At 41.6% G+C, this 22,067-nt stretch overlaps 2 protein-coding genes across 13 annotated transcripts in view; both read left to right on the forward strand.

The window, feature by feature from the left end:
• LOC105489679 (mediator complex subunit 20) overlaps positions 1-22,067 on the forward strand; it is a 70,843-nt gene that overhangs the window by 48,495 nt on the left and 281 nt on the right. For 4 of the 6 annotated variants that reach the window (XM_071097074.1, XM_071097075.1, XM_071097079.1 and 1 more), the window contains 2 exons: positions 3,560-3,718; positions 6,127-6,200. The gene's annotated coding sequence lies outside the window, so the exon portion shown is untranslated. The remainder of the gene's footprint in view (positions 1-3,559; positions 3,719-6,126; positions 6,201-22,067) is intronic. The other 2 variants (XM_071097076.1, XM_071097077.1) reach the window with 1 other exon arrangement.
• The window catches only part of LOC105489613 (ubiquitin specific peptidase 49), a 98,191-nt gene that overhangs the window by 20,096 nt on the left and 56,028 nt on the right, over positions 1-22,067 (forward strand). For 2 of the 7 annotated variants that reach the window (XM_071097063.1, XM_011754566.3), the window contains exons 1-2: positions 3,654-3,718; positions 6,127-6,200. The exons of 2 other annotated variants lie outside the window; for them this stretch is intronic. The gene's annotated coding sequence lies outside the window, so the exon portion shown is untranslated. Of the gene's footprint in view, positions 1-3,653; positions 3,719-6,124; positions 6,201-22,067 lie in introns of those variants that run through there. 3 more of the 7 variants (XM_011754557.3, XM_071097064.1, XM_011754558.3) reach the window with 3 other exon arrangements.

Here is a 22,067-nt window from a genome sequence, read left to right on the forward strand (position 1 = left end):
AAAATCTCTGTTTTACAGTTTCTGTGCAGAGGCCTTGAGTTTGAACTTAAACCATTATTGAGAGCCATAAATGGACAAAACCCATGGCAAACTAATACTTTTGAATCTTAGTAAAGTCAGCAGATCTTGAACCTTTTTTTCATGCTTTCTGTGTGGTGCACTGAAATGTAAAATGTTACATGTTTCTTATTTACTCTGGGCAATATGTACAAAATTTTAGAATTTTAAATTTGAGTGGGACTGGAGATAACATAATTAATCAGTGGCAGAGTGTGGACTGAAACCCAGGCTTCCTGATACCTAGTTTAGTTCTCTTCCTGCTGTCCTATACTGGGCTTCCTAATTTAGCAGCCAAGAGAGATTTAATTGTAATTGCTGATTGTGGTCTCCTTAAAATTTTAAAGTTTTCTTTATTTAACTGTAAATGCATGTAAATTTTTTCTTTATTTAGTTGTGTGAATTTCCTCTGCCTTGTGTCTTCCAAGGCATTTGGGCTGTTTTAACTTCAATTACGGCTGGTTGCAGTGGCTCACGCCTGTAATCTCAAAACTTTCAGAGGCCAAGGCTGGCGGATCACGAGGTCAGGAGTTCAAGACCATCCTGGCCAACATGGTGAACCCCCTCTTTACTAAAAATACAAAAATTAATCAGGTGTGGTGACGCACCTGTAGTCCCAGCTACTTGGGAGGCTGAGGCAGAAGAATCACTTGAACCCAGGAGGCGGAGGCTGCAGTGAGCCGAGATCGTGCCACTGCACTCCAGCCTGGGCGACAGAGCAAAGCTCTGTCTTAATTTAAAAAAAAAAAAAAAGTTCAATTAGATGGTTGATCATTTATGATTTAAAAAGTCATTTATGACATTGACTTAAAAATATGTTATTCTTGGCCGGGCGCGGTGGCTCACGCCTGTAATCCCAGCACTTTGGGAGGCCGAGGCGGGCGGATCACAAGGTCAGGAGATCGAGACCACGGTGAAACCCTGTCTCTACTAAAAATACAAAAAATTAGCCGGGCGCGGTTGTGGGCGCCTGTAGTCCCAGCTACTCGGGAGGCTGAGGCAGGAGAATGGCGTGAACCCGGGAGGCGGAGCTTGCAGTGAGCCGAGATCGCGCCACTGCACTCCAGCCTGGGCGACAGAGCGAGACTCCGTCTCAAAAAAAAAAAAAAAAAAAAAAAAGTTATTCTTATAGACTTTGTACCACAATGCAGAGAAAGTATCTAATTCAGGTTTTGAGCCATTGATTCATTGGCAGTGACAATGAGGATATATTTCCACTCCAAAACAGGATTAGATGCAACTTCCTAGATTATTATAGACTGCTTTGCCTGCTCCCACGGCTGTCTTGAGGCACCGAGGGGATATGCGTGGAAGCACTTTGAAAAACATAAGTGACATAACAGTATGTTTTGCTTTCATTCATGAATCTTCTAATTGTATATTAGAGACTTTTTGTTGTAAGACATTTTGCTATGTGAGCTTATAGATTGTAATAGATTTGGGGCTGAGCGTGGTGGCTCACACCTGTAATCCCAGCACTTTGGGAGGCTGAGAGGGGGTAGATCACGAGGTCAGAAGTTTGAGACCAGCCTGACCAATATGGTGAAACCCCATCTCTACTAAAAATACAAAAATTAGCCGGGTGTGGTGGCGCGTGCCTGTAATCCCAGCTACTCAGGAGGCTGAGACAGGAGAATCACTTGAACCTGGGAGGCGGAGGTTGCAGTGAGCCAAGATGGTGCCATTACACTCCAGCCTGGGCGAAAGAGTGAGACTCCGTCTCAAAAAAAAAAAAAAAAGAAATGGATTTGGATAGGCCAAAAATGTGACTGGGTCAAGGAAAACACTTAAATCCATCAAGGCCTTGCTATTAGTAAAATTATGGAGTGTGTGGATAGTGGAAAATAAGTATAGTGTGCTAGTGCCTTAGAATGTAAAGGGAAATAATAGGCAGACTAGAAAATTTTGTCTGTGTTTCATATCCAGCCTCTCCATTCTTTGGTCAGTATGTACTGAAGCACCTACTAAGGACAAGGCACTTTTTCAGACATCAAAGGTATTACTATCACAATAAGTAAGACAAGATGCTATTTCTGTCCTCCAGGAGCTTACAGGGCAAGGCGCTTACAGATGAGGTACAGCATAGGTTAATAAATGTTTGTAGTTTGGAATGTGCCACGTTATTGAGCTTGCTGAAAAAGGTGTAATCTTGGTTAAGTTTATTTACTGACTTAAATGTATTAATATTCTCTTGGTCCACTTTTTAAACTTTAAAACATATAAAATGTACATTAAAATATTTTTAGATATAAAATATATTTTAAAATATATAACTATATCATAAAATATTTTAAAATATATAACTAAATCTTAAAATATATATAGATAGTATATTTATGTGTATTTTTAAGATAACAGGTCTATTCTACTTGGTAAGTCATCTGAACATTCCATACCTTACTACATTAATATTAGAGAGCTATCAAAGAAAGGGCATTGCTGCTATCATGTCACCCAGAAGTTAGTTTTTGGTGCCTGCCTCCCGCCTGCCTGCCTGCCTGCCTGCCTGCCTTCTTTCCTTCCTTCCTCCCTCCCTCCCTCCCTCTCTCCCTGCCCCCCTCCCTCCCTCCCTCTCTCCCTGCCCCCCTCCTTCCCTTCCTCCCTCCCTCCCTTCCCTCCCTCCCTTCCCTCCCTCCCTCCCTCCCTCCCTCCCTCCCTCCCTCCCTCCCTCCCTCCCTCCCTCCTTTCTTTCTTTCTTTCTTTCTTTCTTTCTTTCTTTCTTTCTTTCTTTCTTTCTTTCTTTCTTTCTTTCTTTCTTTCTTTCTTTCTTTCTTTCTTTCTTTCTTTCAACAAGGTGTCACTCTGTCACTCAGGCTGGAGTGCAGTGGTACAATCACACACAACTCACTACAGCCTTGACCTCCTGGTCTCAAATGATCTTCCTGTCTTAGCCTCCCAAGTAGCTGGGACTACAGACTTGTGCCAAAACACACAGCAAATTGTTTTTTGTAGAGGTAGGGTCTCCCTGTGTTGCCTAGGCTGGTCTCAAGCTCCTGGGCTCAAGTAATCCTCCTGTCTTGGCCTTCCAAAGTGCTGGGATTGCAGATGTAAGCCACTGCTCCCAGCCTGGTATATTTCTAAAGAGCAGAAACCTGGGTTTGAATCCTTGCCTTGCCACTTATTAGCTGTGGAACTTATGTATGCCACAGTTTCCTCATCTGTAAAATTGGAATAAAAATATCTACCTCACAGTTGTTGTGAGGATTGAATTTGTTAATATAAGTAACAGCACTTAACTGTGTTTCTGGCACACATTAAACACTGTTATCAGTGTTGCTGGCTATAATAATAATCATCACCATCATCATCATTGTTATTATTTGGCAGAATAAGAGTAAATTGGGTAAGGTTTCAAGAATGGATTTTCTCCTTTTCAAGCCCGGAAAATTGCTTTAAACCAAAGGTAGATAAAGGAAGAGAATTAAACCTTTGTTGATCATCAGCTATGTGCCAGGCAGTACACTGGTGTTTTACTTGCGTTCTCATTTATTCCTTACACCAGTGCTGTGAAGTAGATTAGAAAACAGGCTCGGAGAAGTTAAGGAAGGTCTTGTAATAAATGGACACCATGATGATGACTGGTCTCTGTTACTCCACATCATGTGCTCTTTTCTTGCATGAGCCAGACAGCCCCTGAGAGTTCAGCATGTTTCAGTAACAGGTAAGCTTGGAATATGGCCTCCTAACTTTGGGAACTTCCTTTTTAATGACCGTTTAAAGGAATGTCATCCACATTTTTAGTTAGTTCCTACTGTAGTGATTTGTTTTATGTCTGTAATTTCAGTTCCCACCCATTTAAAAGTATATTGCAGTAGTGTAAATGATACAAGTGGGACCTGGATAGAAAATATTTGAACTGTGGAATCTTATTAATAGTTTTCAGCATTGAGCTGATTTATTATAATTTCCCAGTGTTCAAGATTACCATCGTAATTATTGAAGTTGCTAATCTTCATATTTATTAATATAACTTGCCTAGGGCTTTAAGCCTAAACTCCATATGGTTACGTACATATCCTAGGTGCTACTTGGTATGGAACTGATTATTATAGTCAGCTTTGAGGGAACATCCCAAATTAATTGGAATAACTTGGTTTTAAATGTAATTAAGTTAACTTTAAATTTTTTGGTGTTCTTATATTGAAAGTAGGGTCATTTGAGGGACATTTTATGGATGTGAAACCCCTATCCATAAAGTGTCAGCTTAGCTTTTCATGGATATGGTTGCCTCAGAACCCCCAACCTAGAACTAGAAGTTGTAAGCTTTCCCTAAAAATATTTATTTGCTGGGTTTCATGATCTTGTAACCTCTTATGCTTCCTGGGACCTACTTTCTGGCCTCATGCCACTGATTTGCACCATAGTGCACCCACATGTGAAACTTGGCTCCCTCTTTGATTTTCAGAAAGGCACTATTCACACAGGGCATTTGCAGATTATGTGTACCTACCTAAAGAAAGGGGCAAAATAGAGGTGGAGTGAGCCTTACTTTGCATTAATGTAAACAACTTCCCTAGTAAAACATTCCTGTTCTTAAAATGTTTTCAGACCTCCCTTGACCCAAGAGCTTCACCCCCACCTAATCCCAGCTCTGCTCCATTATACTAACTCTTTTCTTCTTATTCTTTCCCTCTCCTCCTCATTCTTCTCCCCATTCCTTTCAGCGATATAAAACCAAATTCTTCCCTGTCTAATGCAGAGCAATTTCCCTTTCTTGACAACCATTCTAGGATCTTGACAGCCAGCCACTCGGCAGCGAACCACCTACTCCAAGGGAACTGTACATGAGTGATGGGAGCCCATATTATGGGAACGTATTTTCTTTTCTTTTTTTTTTTTTTTTGAGATGGACCTCACTCTGCCGCCCAGGCTGGAGTGCAGTGGCATGATCTCAGCTCACTGCAAGCTCCGCCTCCCGGATTCACACCATTCTCTTGCCTCAGCCTCCCGAGTAGCTGGGACCACAGGTGCCTGCTGCCACGCCCTGCTCTTTTTTTTTTTTTTTTTTTTTTGTATTTTTAGTAGAGATGGGGTTTCAAGATGTTAGCCTGGATTGTCTTGATCTCCTGACCTCATGATCCGCCCGTCTTGGCCTCCGAAAGTTCTGGGATTACAGACATGAGCCACCGCACCCAGCCGGGAACATATTGTCTTTTTTCTTTTTTTTTTTAAAAAAAAATATTCTCCAATTATAAAACTTTTAATAAGTAAATTTTAATGTCGATAATGCAAACTTGTTAAGGGCAGAAAGATAACACATAAGGCTGTCACTTCACACTTGGAGGGTTGCACAGCAGGCGCACAAAGGCGCTCCTCACTTCCCAGACAGGGCGGCGGGCGCCTGGCCGGGAACATATTTTCTTAAAGTTTCTTCCAAGAGGAAATCTGTGTTAGCTGTTAGGGTGACACAATAGAGAATCTTCTTTCCTCTTACAGTGGTGGCCCAGCTTGCCGATCTCAAGCTTAATACTGAGTCCTGCTTCCTGAAAAAGTGTCAGAAACTTTAAACATTCTTATACATGTAATTTGTCCAAATCATAAACTCTAGATGTCTTTGGCTAATATATTGTCCTTGTGTACAGAATATATACCGCTTTTAAAGAAGCATGCCGCTTACATATAGGTCATAAACCCACTTAGCACAAAAGAGTCACCTCATGCCATCTTGTTATTTTATATTTCACTTACGCTAAAATAATTTTAGCTTTTGATATTCAGGTATTTTTGTTACCATGAATTTGTGTGTTTCTTTTCTGAGTTTCAGATTGTATGCAAATATAATGTGTAATTTTTAAGACCTAAAATAAATGCAGAAGTACGTTTTTCAGGAAGTAAACCTTTAATACTTCCATTGATCAGTCTACCCATAAGTGACTGACTCTTTGGTTACTCTTAGCTAAAAAGAAAGATCACAGTTTTTTTCACTCTTACATCAGTTTTAAGGACTTGTTGGGAGTTTAATGCATTGTAATATACTGGTCCTTTTTTGAATTTGTAATTACAATTCATGAAATTGCTTTTTTCTTGCCGTGTATTAGCCCAGCCTTACAGATGGTTTCCCACTTGTAGGTAATAGAGAAGAGGAAACCTAACCAATGACTGTGGAATAATATGGAAGAAGATGGAAAAAACTTGTTTAATGGGTAAGAAATAAAAACTGTAATAAAACATTATTAATGAAAGCTATTTGTAATAATAGTATTATGTGTGGCTGAGGTTGGCATACTATGAGGGTAACTGATCAGTTACTGTTTGTCTTACTCCATTCTGAACTTTCACCGCTTACTTTCATCTTAACCTTGTGAATTTTTTAGTACCACGAATTAACTTAAGCTATAAGGGGACACAGCCATATTTGAAGTTAAAATGGGATCTAAAGACCAGCAACCATACTAAAACAAGTCTAGGATAGGTCTTGAAACTTATTGGTGGCAAGATAGAGCTCATATCTGTCATGACCTGTCAAGAATAATTATCTACCCCTTCTTTTTCTCCAAATGCTATCATTTGCTATGTTCGTCCCACCACGGGGATCCTGTTCATTTGAGCAAGTGCAGATGTGTGTCTGGTGGTAATCAAATATAATTCTACTTTGGGAGGTTGAGGTGGGAGGATGACTTGAGGCCAGGAATTCTTTTATTTATTTATTTAGTTTTGAGATGGAGTCTTGCTCTGTCACCCAGGCTGGAGTGCAGTGGTGTGATCTCAGCTCACTGCAACCTCTGCCTCGCGGGTGCAAGCAATTAATTCTCTTGCTTCAGCCTCCTAACTAGCTGGGACTACAGGCATCTGCCACAACCCCTGGCTAATTTTTGTAGAAACGGGGTTTCATGGTGTTGGCCAGGCTGGTCTTAAACTCCTGACCTCAAGTGATCTGCCCACCTTGTGCTGGGATGTGCCTCCCAAAGTGCTGGGATTACAGGTGTGAGCCACTGCGCCTGGCTGAGACCAGGAATTCTAGACAAGCCTGAGCAATATAGCAAGACCTCATCTGTACCAAAAAATAAATAAATAAAAAGCCAGGTGTGATGGCTGGCTACCTGGGAGGCTAAGGTGAGAGTATTGCTTGAGCCCAGGGAACTGAGGCTGCAGCGAAGTATAATCATTCCACTGCCCTCCAGCCTGGGCAACAGAGTAAGACCTTCTTAAAGAAATGGGATTCTACAGAAAGCCCAGTAAAAGGTTTGACTAAGTTTATGAGATATAAAATTTTTTTTAATTATGCAAGTTTATACATTCATGTCAATAATTTAAAACTACCAGATAACTACAATTCTCTACCTGAATCTTACCCTCCTCCCAGAATCTATAAGTATATGGCATGTATTTGTGCAACCTTCTTTGCCTAGTGGTTAAAAACATGGACTTGGAGCCAGACCATTTTTTTTTTTTTTTTTTTTTTTGAGACGGAGTCTCGCTCTGTCACCCAGGCTGGAGTGCAGTGGCCAGATCTCAGCTCACTGCAAGCTCCGCCTCCCGGGTTCCCGCCATTCTCCTGCCTCAGCCTCCCGAGTAGCTGGGACCACAGGCGCCGCCACCTCGCCCGGCTAATTTTTTGTGTTTTTAGTAGAGACGGGGTTTCGCCGTGTTAGCCAGGATGGTCTCGATCTCCTGACCTAGTGATCCGCCCGTCTCGGCCTCCCAAAGTGCTGGGATTACAGGCTTGAGCCACCGCGCCCGGCCGAGCCAGACCATTTTTAACCAGTCACTATTAACTTGACATTTGGGCATGTTATCTCTGTGCCTCAATTCCTTGGATATAAGGTGAGGACAATAAAATGCTATCTCATAGCAATTGATTTGTTAATCCATATAAAAAACTTGAAATAATGTCTGGAACAAAGTAAGTGTTTAGTAAATGTTAACTATGATTCTCATATGTATCCCAATTAGCATTTTTATGTACCAGCCATCTACACATAAATTTTTCTCTGATACATTCTAAGAGTTAAACCATCTCAGATAAGGTTAAACATGGTGGCAAAAGCTTTTTAGTTTTTTTTCATGAAAAATTTTCTTTTTGACTTCATCTCTAAGTATGCTGCTAGACTATGTGTGAGAATAAAGTTCTATACCTTTACCTTTTACTGTATATCTTATGGTGTATATGATATTTATAGGCCGGGCGCGGTGGCTCAGCCTGTAATCCCAGCACTTTGGGAGGCCGAGATGGGCAGATCACGAGGTCAGGAGATTGAGACCATCCTGGCTAACACGGTGAAACCCCGTCTCTACTAAAAATACAAAAAACTAGCCAGGCGAGGTGGCAGGCGCCTGTAGTCCCAGCTACTCGGGAGGCTGAGGCAGGAGAATGGCGGGAACCCGGAAGGCAGAGTTTGCAGTGAGCTGAGATCTGGCCACTGCACTCCAGCCTGGGTGACAGAGTGAGACTTCGTCTCAGAAAAAAAAAAAAAAATATGATATTTATTTATAAATAAACAACTATCTTCAGGCTAACATAGGTTCATCTTGCCTGTAAAGGTGTCTTGTAAAGCAGGATACACAATTCTTTTGTTTCTAGATAGCTATGTCAAATGCTGTGTTGTGTTTCTGTCAATCTATTTTGAAGGATGTGCCTTCTTGAGTTTTTTTTCTTTTCTATTTTTTTTTTTTTTTTTTTGAGATGGAGTCTTGCTCTGTAGCCCAGGCTGGAGTGCAGTGGCGCGATCTCAGCTCACTGCAACCTCCACCTCCTGGGTTCACGACATTCTCCTGCCTTAGCCTCCCGAGTAGCTGGGACTACAGGCACCCGCCACCACACCAGGCTAATTTTGTTTCTGTATTTTTAGTAGAGACGGGGTTTCACTGTGTTAGCCAGGATGGTCTCGATCTCCTGACCTCGTGATCCGCCTGCCTCGGCCTCCCGAAGTGCTGGGATTACAGGCGTGAGCCACCACACCCGGCCTCTATTTTTTTTTTGAGATAATCTTCCTCTCTTTCCCAGACTGGTATGCAGTGGTGCAGACTTGGTTCACTGCAACTTCCACCTCCCATGTTTAAGCAATTCTTGTGCCTCAGCCTCCTGACTAGCTGGGATTATAGGTGTGTGCCACCGTGCCCAGCTAATTTTTGTATTTTTAGTAGAGACGGAATCTCGCTATGTTGGCCAGGCTGGTCTTGAACTCCTGGCCTCAAGTGATCCTACCTCGGCCTCCCGAAGTGCTGGGATTACAGGCATGAGGTACTGCATCCAGCCTGAAGTTTTTTGTTTTTTTTTTTCCTTTTTACACACAGGATCATAGTAGTTATTTTATTTTTTATTTAATTTAAAGAGACAGAGTCTTGCTGTACTACCCAGCTGGCCTTTAACTCCTAGACTCAAGTGATCCACCTCTCTGAGCCTCCTGAGTAGCTGGGACTATAGGTGCCCACCACTGTACCTGGGCTAGAATCATAGTAGTTTTGATCATATTTCTGATACTGTTTGTATGGCTTGTCAGCACTTTCTTAGGTGGTATAGACAATTAACTATTTTAAGAAGGAAGAACACTTAGAAACAGTAATCTATTTTTATTGTTTCCTGTTATCTCAGTGTTCAAAAAAAAAAAAAAAAACTAGGAATAGAAACAGGCCAGGCGTGGTCGCTCACGCCTGTAATCCCAGCACTTTGGGAGGCCGAGGCAGGTAGATCACCTGAGGTGAGGAGTTCAAGACCAGCGTGACCAATATGATGAAACCCCATCTCTACTAAAAATACAAAAATTAGCCAGACGTGGTGGCGCATGCCTGTAATCCCAGCTACTTGGGAGGCTGAAACAGGAGAATTGCTTGAACCCAGGAGGCAGAGGTTGCAGTGAGCTGAGATTGCGCCACTGCACTCCAGCCTGGGTGACAGAGCAAGACTCTGTCTCAAAACAACAACAAAAAAACGGAAACAGTAATCTCTTTTTAGTATTTCCCTCTTGAATTGCTCTGGGATTAGATTATTATGGACTATTCTATCTGCTGTGACTATAGATAGTGAGGCTATTTTAGAAGGCTAAAATATAAAAACAAGTTGGCTGGGCACAGTGGCTCACGCCTGTAATCCCAGCACTTTGGGAGGCCAAGGCGGGCAGATCACGAGGTCAGGAGTTCAAGATCAGCCTGACCAACATGGTGAAACCCCATCTCTACTAAAAATACAAAAATTAGATGGATATGGTGGCACATGCCTGTAATCCCAGCTACTCAGGAGGCTGAAGCAGGAGAATTTCTTGAACCCGGGAGGTGGAGGTTGCAGTGAACCAAGATCGCGCCATCGCACTCCAGCCTGGCAACAGTGAGAGACTCTGTCTCCAAAAATAAAATAAAATAAAAATAAATAAATAAAAACGGAAGTTAACATTTACTAGTATGTATTGTGTCTCAGACAATGTTTTAAGTGCCTTACTCATTTATTTATTATCTCATTTAATCCTGTCACTTATAAGGTAGATACTGTTATTGTCTTCATCTTAAAGCTGAGAAAAGTGAGGTGCAGATTGATTAATTTGCCCAAAGTCACATTGCAAGTGGCAGCTTCAGGATTTAAACCTAGGCCTATGCTATTGACCAGGGAGTGCTGGCCTAGTTAATAACTCTTATAAGGTTTACTATGGTTGTGAGAATTTAAATAAGACATAAAAACCAAATATCTCCTGAAAAAGTCACCGTAACTATTGGGTTTTGTTTGCCTGTGTGAAGAAAAATTTGAAATCTTGTATTTTAAGTATGGGAAACATGATATGAGATGATTATTCATAAATAATTATTTTTCTTGACCGTGCTTAAATGAATATTGCTGTTTTGCTTCATTATGAATCATTTATAGTATATAGAAATTACCTAACTAAAGAACAACATATGTTTAGAAGGGATTAGAGTTGATTTGTAGATTGCCATTTAGCTGCTATTCATAGAAACATGCAGACAGAAAGATTGAACTGTGCAGCAGTTTGGAACTGATTGATAATTGGAAATTGCTCTTTCATCCTGTTAAAGAATATTTGAGTGACAGCAGAAAGTTGTACAGGAGAAGAAAAGCCAGGAGAAAGGTGACTTACAGGTCATATCATTAGAATGTGATGGCCTAAAGAGTAAATGTGCATTAGCAATTGACATTTATATAGGAACTAGGAGGAAGTGTTGTATGTGGTTTTTGTTCTGGGGTCTGACTTTTCTTCAAATAGCAATTCATTTCTTGTTAAAATACGGTGAAGTACAGAGTAAGCGACAGGTAAAGTAACAACAAGCACACTAGTAAAATGTCTTGGCCCGCCTGTGAGTATGGTTGCAGGTAGTCAGTGATGTTTTCCTCTTTTTCTCTCCATGTTTTTTTACCCCTTTCCCTTGTTTGAGAATCTCTTCTGAATATTGATGAAAGTTATGGCTCTTATTGTACATATCTTTTAAAACAATGTCTTAAAGGGTGGTCTAGGGGCCCCTCAAGAACCTTTCAGGGGCTGATGAAGTTAAAACAATTTTCCTAACAATTCTAGAATTTCTACCCTCATTCTCTTACAAGTGTGCAATGAAGTTTTCCAGAGGCTACATAATGTACAATTGACTGAACGCAGAAGCAGATAGGAGAATATAGCTGTTTTCCTTAACCTAGACTTTAAAAGATTAACAAAAATGTAAAATAAGGCCATGCTTCTCATTAGATTTGCTGTGATAAGCTCTGTGCTTTCTTTCTATCTCAGAACATTGTAATGATCCCAGTGTGGGCTGAAAGTCATGATGTCTCTCCCACTGATAGGTACCAAACTCAGAATGTTGTTTGTTTGAGTTGCTCCCAACTTTGGACAGGCCCTTTCATGTCCTTTCAACCTTTTGTTTTACAGTATTAACTGAACACCTACTGTGTTCTAGCCCTGTTCTATTAAAGCAAAAAAATCTCTACCATCATGGAGCTTATGTGCTATTAACAGCTTCCATTTTAGCCTTTGAGTTCTTTGCCTAGACACAGTTGCCTCTTTAGGGGAATTTCAGAGTTGATAGCACTAGTGTGTCTCAGTGGCTGAGTGCTGAGGATAGAGTGGCTTGACATTTTGCGAATTTTGATTGTTAAAAAAGGCACCACACAGGGCCGGGCGCAGTGGCTCACGCCTGTAATCCTAGCACTTTGGGAGGCCGAGGTGGGTGGATCACGGGGTCAGGAGATCGAGACCATCCTAACACTACGAAACCCCGTCTCTACTAAAAATACAAGAATTAGCTGGGTGTGGTGGTGGGCGCCTGTAGTCCCAGCTACTTGGGAGGCTGAGGCAGGAGAATTGCTTGAACCTGGGAGGCGGAGGTTTTTCCGTGAGCTGAGATCGCACCATTGCACCCCAGCCTGGCGACAGAGGGAGACTCTGTCTCAAAAAAAAAAAATAAAGGCATGCTTTGGAAGGTTGAGGTGGGAGGATTGCTTGAGGTCAGGAGTTCTTTTTTTTTTTTTTTTTTTTTTTTTTAGACGGAGTTTCGCTCTGTCACCTAGGCTGGAGTGCTATGGCGCAATCTTGGCTCACTGCAAGCTCTGGTTCCCGGGTTCACACCATTCTCCTGCCTCAACCTCCCAAGAAGCTGGGACTACAGGTGCCCGCCACCATGCCCGGCTAATTTTTTGTATTTTTTAGTAGAGACGGGATTTCACCACGTTAGCCAGGATGGTCTCGATCTCCTGACCTCGTGATCCACCCGCCTCGGCCTCCCAAAGTGCTGGGATTACAGGCGTGAGCCACCATACCCGGCGAGGTCAGGAGTTCTACACCATCCCGGGCAACATAGTTAGACCCTGACTCTGCGGGGGAAGAAAAAGGCCAGGCATGGTGGCATGCACCTATAGTCCTAGCTACTCAGGAAGTTGAGGCAGGAGGATAGCTTGAGCTCAGGAGTTCGAGGTTACAGTGTGCTGTAATCACATCACTGCACTTAAGCCTGGGCAATAGAGCAAGACCCCATCTCTTAAAAAAACAAAAAAACAAACAAACAAAAAAAAACAAGCCGAGCATGGTGGCCTCATACCTGTAATCCCAGTATTTAGGAAGGCAGAAGCCAGAGGATTGCTTGAACCCAGGAGTTTGTTTGAGACCAGCCTGGGCAATATAGTGTGACCCGCTCTCCAAAAATAAAAATAAATAAAAACACAACAAAGGCACAACATGGTTTAGGATTTTTCAAATTTTACGTGGAACCCCAGAGTAACAATAAAGATGGGCCTGTCCTCTTATTATTGTGGTTGATTTACCTTGTTTTGCTTTCAGAGTTAGTGCTAGTTTTGTCAAGAAATAAAGAAAATGAGGGCTGGGCGCGGTGGCTTATGCCTGTAATCCCCGCACTTTGGGAGGCTCAGGTGGGTGGATCACCTGAGGTCAGGAGTTCAAGATCAGCCTGGCCAACATGGTGAAACCCCATCTCTACAAAAAATACAAAAATCAGCCGGGCATGATGGCGGGTGCCTGTAATCCCAGCTACTTGGGAGGCTGAGGCAGGAGAATTGCTTGAACCCAGGAGGCAAAGACTGCAACAAGCCGAGATTGCACCACTGCACTCCAACCTGGGCGACAGAGCAAGACTCCGTCTCAAAAATAAATAAAGAAAAAAGAAAAAGAAAAAAAGAAAATGAGATACCAATGGATGTTAAATTTATTCTTTTTTTTTTATTATTTGAAGAAAAATATTCTTAAATGCATGAGATTTTCTTTTCCTGGTGAGTTACTCCCCAAACCCTGTAATTTATTTAATAGACTTTTATACAAAAAGATATGACTTGGCTCATTAGATTGAGTCACTTAATACCGACTTGAAGGTTAACTAATATGGCTGTCAGACTCTTTGCTCACTGGCTAGATGTCTGTCTTATCACTCACTAACTTCAGCCATTTCTAAATACTGACAACTGGAATACCATTAGAATATTAATGGAAAAAGAAACTGACATTTAAAACATGAATGACCCAAATTTTTTTCCAAAGATTATTTTAAGTTTAAAATACACTTTAATAGAAACTTTTTTTTTTTAATTGGGTGGCATTTTGGCCTTCCCTTCATTGAAGGTATGAAAGGAGATTTTTTGGTTTGTTTTGTTTTGAGACGGAGTCTCACTCTGTCACCTAGGCTGGAGTGTAGTGGCGCCATCTCTGCTGACTTCAATCTCCACCTCCCGAGTTCAAGTGATTCTTGTGCCTCAGCCTCCTGAGTAGCTGCAATTACAGGCATGTGCCACCATGCCTGGCTAATTTTTGTATTTTTAGTAGAGACGGGGTTTCACCATGTTGGCCAGGCTGGTCTCGAACTCCTTACCTCAGGTGATCCACCTGCCTCGGCCTCCCAAAGTCCTGGGATTACAGGCATGAGCCACTGCGCCCAGCCCTATTTTTTCTGTCCTTATGAATTTATGCCCTTTTAAAAACCCCTTTGTTGTGATTTTAAGAGAGAAAAGAGGTAACTATATTCATTCTGCTTTGTTTTACTGGAAGCCCAGGGTTTAACATATATTATCAAGTGCATGCAAAATACTAAGACTTGTGTTAGACATTTGGTCTTTTCTCTAATTTAAAAATCCTGTCAAATTATGTTGAGGTTTATGGCCAGGTGTGGTGGCTCAGGAAATCCTAGCACTTTGAGAGGCTGAGGTGGTAGGATTGGTTGAACCCAGGAATTTGAAACCAGCCTGGGAGACACAGCGAAACTGTCTCTACCAAAAAAAAAAAAAAAAAAAATTACAAAAATTAGCCAGGTGTGGTGGCACATGCCTGTAATCGCAGCTGCTCAAAGGGCTGAGGTGGGATGGTCACCTGAGCCTGAGGAGATCAAGGCTACAGTGAGCTGTGATCATGCCACTGCGCTTCAACGTGGGTGAGGGTGAATGAAAAACAAACAAATAAATAAATAAATAAATATTGAGGTTTCGAAAATTCATTTACATTAATGTTCATCTAATTTTTTGAGCACCTTTTATATGCTAGGTACTATCACATACATTATTTTATATAATCACATCAACTCTGTGAGAACATTAAGACAAATTCAGGAAAGTTAAATAATAAATTTAAGTTATACTGTGCCTAGCTATTGGATATCAGATAGCTGATGTGGTTTTTAAGCAGGAGAATCAGTATAGAATGAAAATGCTGTTTTTGTTTAATACCATGATAATACTTAAGATTTACTGTAGTAGATCCAGAAAGATTGGAGGCATCAAGATCCACTAGCAGTTAAAACAGTAATAATGCAGGCATGCAGTGTAAGGACAGATTTGGGACAAGGGGATAGCAGTGGAAATGGGGAGGGTGACGAGGTTCAAGAAGTCAAGAAGCAAGGGGGGCATTTGAATTCATACTCTTAAATGAGCTATCATAACAGAGAGCCTAGACTAGGATCTAATACTCCCCTTTCTGAATACAAATTAGTAGGCTTTGTAACTGACTTGATTGTGACATGAATAAGGAGTTAAAGAGGAAGTCAGGTTTTCACGTCAGGTAAATAGGAGTGCCATATCTAGAACTGGAGGAAGGTGGAAAGAAGTGCTGAATTAAGGAGCAGTTAGTACATTCAAATATTAAGCATGAGAGGCCGGCTTAAGCGTGAGAGCAGATTACAGGCTGCTGTGGCTCATGCCTGTAATCCCAACAGTTTGGGAGGCTGAGATGGGCAGATTGCTTGAGGCTAAGAGTTTGAGACCAGCCTGGCCAACCTGGTGAAACCCCATCTCTAATACAAAACAAAAAAAATTAGCCAGGTGTGGTAGCGCATGCCCATAATCCCAGCTACTCTGGAGGCTGAGGCATGAGAATTGCTGGAACCTGGGAGGTGGAGGTTGCAGTGAGCCGAGATCACACCATTGCGCTCCAGTCCGGGTAACAGAGTGAGACTCTGTCTCAAAATAAAATAAAATAAATAAGTGTGAATTTCATGGTTGGTTAAATATATGATCATCTAACATGTCTTCTGTATTCCTTTGTTTTTTGATATTTGTCTGAATGTGCTGTAAACATATCATACACTATTTAAAAAATTGAGTTCATTAAATCACATTGTTTCCTTAATGTGCTCTTATTTTTAAGCTGATCTTTTAGTATTTTTAAACCTGTAGTTTGAGGACCGTCTTTTCCTTTTGAAACCATGTACTCTGATTTCATTAGAACACAAAATATTTTTACAAATCAATTTTACAAGGTTGAGAGCCCAATAGAAAAGACATGAATTGACTGGACGCAGTGGCTCACGCCTGTAATCCCAGCACTTGGGAGGTCGAGGCGGGCGGATCACGAGGTCAGGAGATTAAGACCATCCTGGCTAACATAGTGAAACCCTGTCTCTACTAAAAAATACGAAAAAAAAAAAAAAAATTAGACGGACGTGGTGGCGGGTGTGTAATCCCAGCTACTCAGGAGGCTTAGGCAGGAGAATGGCGTGAACCCAGGAGGCGAAGATCGTGTGACTGCACTCCAGCCTGGGCAACAGAGCGAGACTCAGTCTAAAAAAAAAGGAAAGAAAAGACATGAATTGACAGTTCACATAAAAAGAAAAAAGATAGATCAATATTCACTATAAAGATGTACAAACAAAATATATGTATATATTATTTTTCAAATGTCCTATTGAAACATATTTAAAGTTGTATCAGTCTCCAGTATTAGGGAAATGCATTCTCAAATACTGCCGGTGGGTAATTAGGGGGTAGTGTGTAAAGTAGCGTAACGTTTTGGAGGCCAGTTTGATGATCTCTATGCAAAATTTAAAAGCGTATATCCCTTGACACAGCAATTCATTTTCTGTAAATTATGTCATAGATGCACTTGTGTAAGTGTTCCATGATATATACCCAACCATATCTATGGTGTATTGTTTATAATAATGAAACACCAAAATGGCATAATTCTCTTCTCGTGGGGGCTAGTTAAATGCATTATGCACTTCATATCATAGGATATGCTACAGTCTTTAAAAAGAGTGATGTGGCCGAGTGCGGTGGCTCACGCCTGTAATCCCAGCACTTTGGGAGGCCGAGGTGGGTGGATTGCCTGAGGACAGGAGTTTGAGACCAGTCTGGCCAATATGGTGAAACCCCGTCTCTACTAAAAATACAAAAAAATTAGCCGGGCATGGTGGTGTGCACCTGTAATCCCATCTACTCGGGAGGCTGAGGTAGGGGAATTGCTTGAACCAGGGAGGTGGAGGTTGCAGTGAGCTGAGATCGTGCCACTGCACTCCAGCCTGGGCGACAGAGTGAGACTCTGTCTCAAAAAAAAAGAGAGCAATGTAAAGCCAGATATATGGGAAAATGTCTAAGATATATTAAGTTAAAAAAGGCAAAATTTAGAATAACATATAGGATACAACTTACATTAAGCATCATATTTCTAAATGCATGAAATATTCCTGGAAATGTGCCCCAGAATGATGCTCAGTTAACAGTAGTTACCTCTAGAGAGGCTACTGGAGACAGAAAGCAGCGGGAGAATACTCATAGAATTTTAATGTTCTATACTTGTATTGGGTTTTTAAATTAATTAATTAATTAATTTATTTATTTAGAGACTGAGTCTCGCTCTGTCGCCCAGGCTGGAGTGGAGTGGCGTGATCTTGGCTCACTGCAAGCTCCGCTTCCTGGGTTCACGCCATTTTCTTGCCTCAGCCTCCTGAGTAGCTGGGACTACAGACATCCGCCACCATGCCCGGCTAATTTTTTGTATTTTTGGTAGAGATGGGGTTTCACCATGTTAATCAGGATGGTCTCGATCTCCTGACCTTGTGATCTGCCTGCCTCGACCTCCCAAAGTGCTGGGATTATAGGTGTGAGTTACTGCACCTGGCCCTGGTTTTATTTTATTTTATTTTATTATTATTATTATTTTTTGAGACAGAGTATCACTCTGTTGCCCAGGCTAAAGTGCAGTGGCGTGATCTCAGCTCACTGCAACCTCTGTCTCCTGGTTCAAGCGATTCTCCTGCCTCAGCCTCCCGGGTAGCTGGGATTACAGGCGTGTGCCACCACACCCAGCTAATTTTTATATTTTAGTAGAGATGGGGTTTCATAATCTAGCCCAGGCTGGTCTTGAACTCCTGAGCTCAGGCAATCTGCCTGTCTCAGCCTCCCAAAATGCTAGGATTACAGGCATGAGCCACCGTGCCCGGCCGATGAGTTCTTTAAGAAATAATAATAATTATCGGCCGGGCGTGGTGGCTCATGCCTGTAATTCTAGCACTTTGGGAGGCTGAGGCAGGTGGATCACGAGGGAGACCATCCTGGCCAACAGGGTGAAACCACATCTCTACTAAAATACAAAAAAAAATTAGCCGGGCGTGGTGGTGCATGCCTGTTGCCCCAGCTACTCAGGAGGCTGAGGCAGGGGAATCACTTGAACCGGGGAAGTGGAGTTTGCAGTGAGCCGAGATCGCACCACTGCACTCCAGCCTGGTAACAGAGCAAGACTCCATCTCAAAAAAACAAACAAACAAAAAACTACAATAATTTTCAAGCATATAAAAATTGATAGTAATTTCTTAATATTGTCGACCATCTAGTAGTCAGTGTTCAAATTTCCTCATTTATCTCATTTTAAAAATCATTTGCTGATTTGAATTAGGATCCCAGTAGAGTTCAAATGTTGCAATTAGTTGATTTTTTTTTCTCTCTCTCTCTCACCTGCCTCACCTCCTCTCTCTCTCTCTCTTTCTCTCTCTCCCTCCCTCCCTCCCTCCCCCTCTCTCCTTCCCCCCCCACCTCCCTCCCTCCCCCCCACCTCCCTCCCTCCCTCCTTGCAAGCTATATGTTAAAGAAACTAAGTCATCGGTCTTGTAGAGTTCCCTTCAGTCTGAATATTGGTGACTGTATCCCAGTGGTATCAGATACATTGGTGGAAGAAATACTTAATAAGTGTGTATATTTCCATCAGGAGATACCTAATATCTGGATGTCTCTCTTTTTTCTTTTTGTTGAGTAGCCATTGATGGTCATTGCCTAGTCCACTACTAATTCATAACAGTCTTCTGTAAATGGGACCGTTAGCTAGTGGCTCTTACCAATATATTTAGTATTCTAGGATATACAACATTTAGACACAGGTTACACACTTTCTTTTTATATTGTCTGCAACTATTTCCATTGGTATTCTAGTTTATTTTAGGACCCTTTCATCATGGTTTAAAGTATTCTTTTTGATCAGAAAGGTTGTCTTATTTTTTGAACTCTAATTTAAAAATTACTTTAGCTTTCTCAGTTTTTATCAGAATATTTTTTCAGCTCTGTGTGTAAAAAAATCTTAGACATAGCAATTAATAATTTGCCAAAGAGGACACTGAAGTAGAACGTTATTTGTTTATTCATTCGGTCTTCAACAAAATTTATTAGGTACCTGCTCTGTTCTCGGCATCGTGTCTTCTTCAGGTTTTTTATAGTTGGGACACAGTCAAGCAGACAGAAAATTACAGTGCAGCATGGTAGATGCTGAATAAGGGAAAGTATACACACGTGCTCGGAGAGCACATAGAAGATAATGCTTAACCCAGCCTTGGAGGGTAGTGGAAGGTTTCTTGGAGGAAGGAGTGACTATACTAAGATGTGGTGGATAAGTAAGAGTCAGGCTAAGGAAGGAATGGATAGCCAGGGGAATGATGACAATGTTCTAGGGGAGGGAGCAGCTTATGGGAAGACCCAGAAGTAAGAGAGAATAGTTCCTTTGGGGAACTTAAAATGCTTTAGAACAACTGGAGCATAGTCATGGGGTAGAGAAAGAGGGATGAGCTAGAGAGGTATGCAGGATCAGACTATGAAAGACAAGCCATGTTGAGGAGTTTGGACTTTCTCCCCAAGGCAGTGAGAATGACATATTTAGGTTTTAGGCTGAATGCAGGAAGACCCATTAAAAGGCAGTTACACTAATGTGGGCTAGAACTGATGATAGTTTAAATTAGAATAGAGGCAATGGATGTGGAGGTAGTTTTATTCATTCCTTCAGAAAATAAGTACTAAGCATGTTTCTTCTGCTAGGTGCTGTTCCAAGTGCTTGAGATATAGCTGTGACCCAGATAGAACTCTCTGCCCTCATGGAGCTTATAGTCTAGTGGGGGAGAAAGACTATACATAAGTAAATACATACTATGCTTAGATAGCGATAATTGCTAGGGAGGAAAACAAATTGGGAAAAGAAATGAGAGTATTAAGTGGGGAATTTTATAATAGAGTGACCAAGGAAGGTGTTACTGAGAAGGAAACATCGAAGCACACATCTGAATGAAGTGAGGATGCAAGCCATGTAGATATCTGAGGGAAGAGCATTATAGGCAGAAAAAAAACAGAATTGCACAGGTCTGAGATGAGAGATTGCCTGGTGTGTTGGAAGAACAGTGAGGAGGCCAATGTGGCTCATGGGGAGTAAGTGAGAGGAAGAATAATGAGATCAGAGAGAAAAAGGGATCCGAGCATGTAGGGCCTGATTGGTCATTATAAAGATATGATGGAGAGAAATAGTCAAAGCTCGTAAGGAAGGATCAATAGGATTTGGGAATTGATGGGATATGGGAAGCGGTGAAGGAGGAAGGAATCTTGAGATAGGGAACTATCACTAAGATAAGGAACACAGTGCTCTCATAATATGAATGCTGTGACTTAATTTAAAAGAATAAAGCAGCTGGAGCAGGCAAGCATAGATACCTATTATTGTGTAAATCTCTCTTTTATGACAACCTTGGGGAAGAGGTAATATTTATTATACCCATTATGATGAGGGGGAAGTCTCTCATCTTAGAATGGGTTTTCTTTTGGTTTTGGTAGATCTCTAGTTAGGGACCGACTTTGTTCAGCAGCCAGGAAGATGCCTGAATGATGGAGCAGCAATGCTAGGCTAAATATGGATGGAGCCCTTAGGATACTGAAAAGTGCTCCCTGATACACAGTGCCACATGCTACACACACACACACACACACACACACACACACACACACACATCTGCATTTTGTCTGTATCTTCAGTCTTTAAGATATCTGCTAAATCGCTGGTTGACATTATCATAGTTTAATAGTATAGCAGCTGCTCTACTGAGAGAGAAGTCACTTTGACTGTGTCTGTACTAAATGTGGCTTCAGGAGATTCATCCATCCATTGAATCCTCACTTACTGATGAACTTTTTAAGTATGCATGTAATGCCTGTGTTACAGAGATAACAATAACAGGCTCATTATCCCAGGTCTTAAGGACTTCAGAGTCTAATCAGGTGGATAAAGGAAAACAGGAATTATAGTTAGGCATGCCATAATCTTGGGTGTGAAGAAGGTATTAGAATACCAAGGAAGAGTTCCTCATATTCTAGATGAGGTTAGGCAAACTATTTTTTTGAGACTGGGTCCCACTCTGTTGCCCAGGCTAAAGTGCAGTGGCTGCAACCTCTGCCACCCAGGCTCAAGTGATCCTCCTGCCTCAGCCTCCCGAGGAGCTGGGACTACAAGCATGCGCCACTATGCCCAGCTAATTTTTGTATCTTTTTTGTAGAGATGGGGTTTTGCCATGTTGCCCAGGCTGGTCTTGAACTCCTGAGCACAAGTGATGCACCTGCCTTGGCCTCCCAAAGTGCTGGTATTATAGGCTTGAGCCACCGCGCCCAGATGAGATCTTTCTATAGTAAGATACAAAGAGGGTTAAAAGGAGATAACGTGCTGAAAGGAGATAACATGCTCAATACAAATTTTATTAAGCTTTTTATGTGTTTTCCCTTTACTTCCAGTTTTATTTTTAGGTAGATGAGTAAATATGCCTCAAGGCCAACTGTCACTTTAGCACTAAGATAAATAACTGGTTGAAGAATGCAGATGTTGATAGCCACACTTTATCCTTTGTAGTTGAAGATGACAGCCACTGACCAGCAGTTGCCGTCTAGCCAGCAGATCCCTACCAGTTGCACACACTGGTCCTTGGTTTGTAGCTGGAAACTCCAGGAACAATAGTCTTCCCTTATCCTCAGGGGATACATTTCCAAAACTCCCAGTGGATGCCTGTTTCAGTACCATGGTATCCAGCACCACGGACAGTACCGAACCCTATATATACCATGTTTTTCCTATATA

Source organism: Macaca nemestrina, chromosome 5 (assembly GCF_043159975.1).
Source record: "Macaca nemestrina isolate mMacNem1 chromosome 5, mMacNem.hap1, whole genome shotgun sequence".
NCBI lineage: Eukaryota > Metazoa > Chordata > Mammalia > Primates > Cercopithecidae > Macaca > Macaca nemestrina.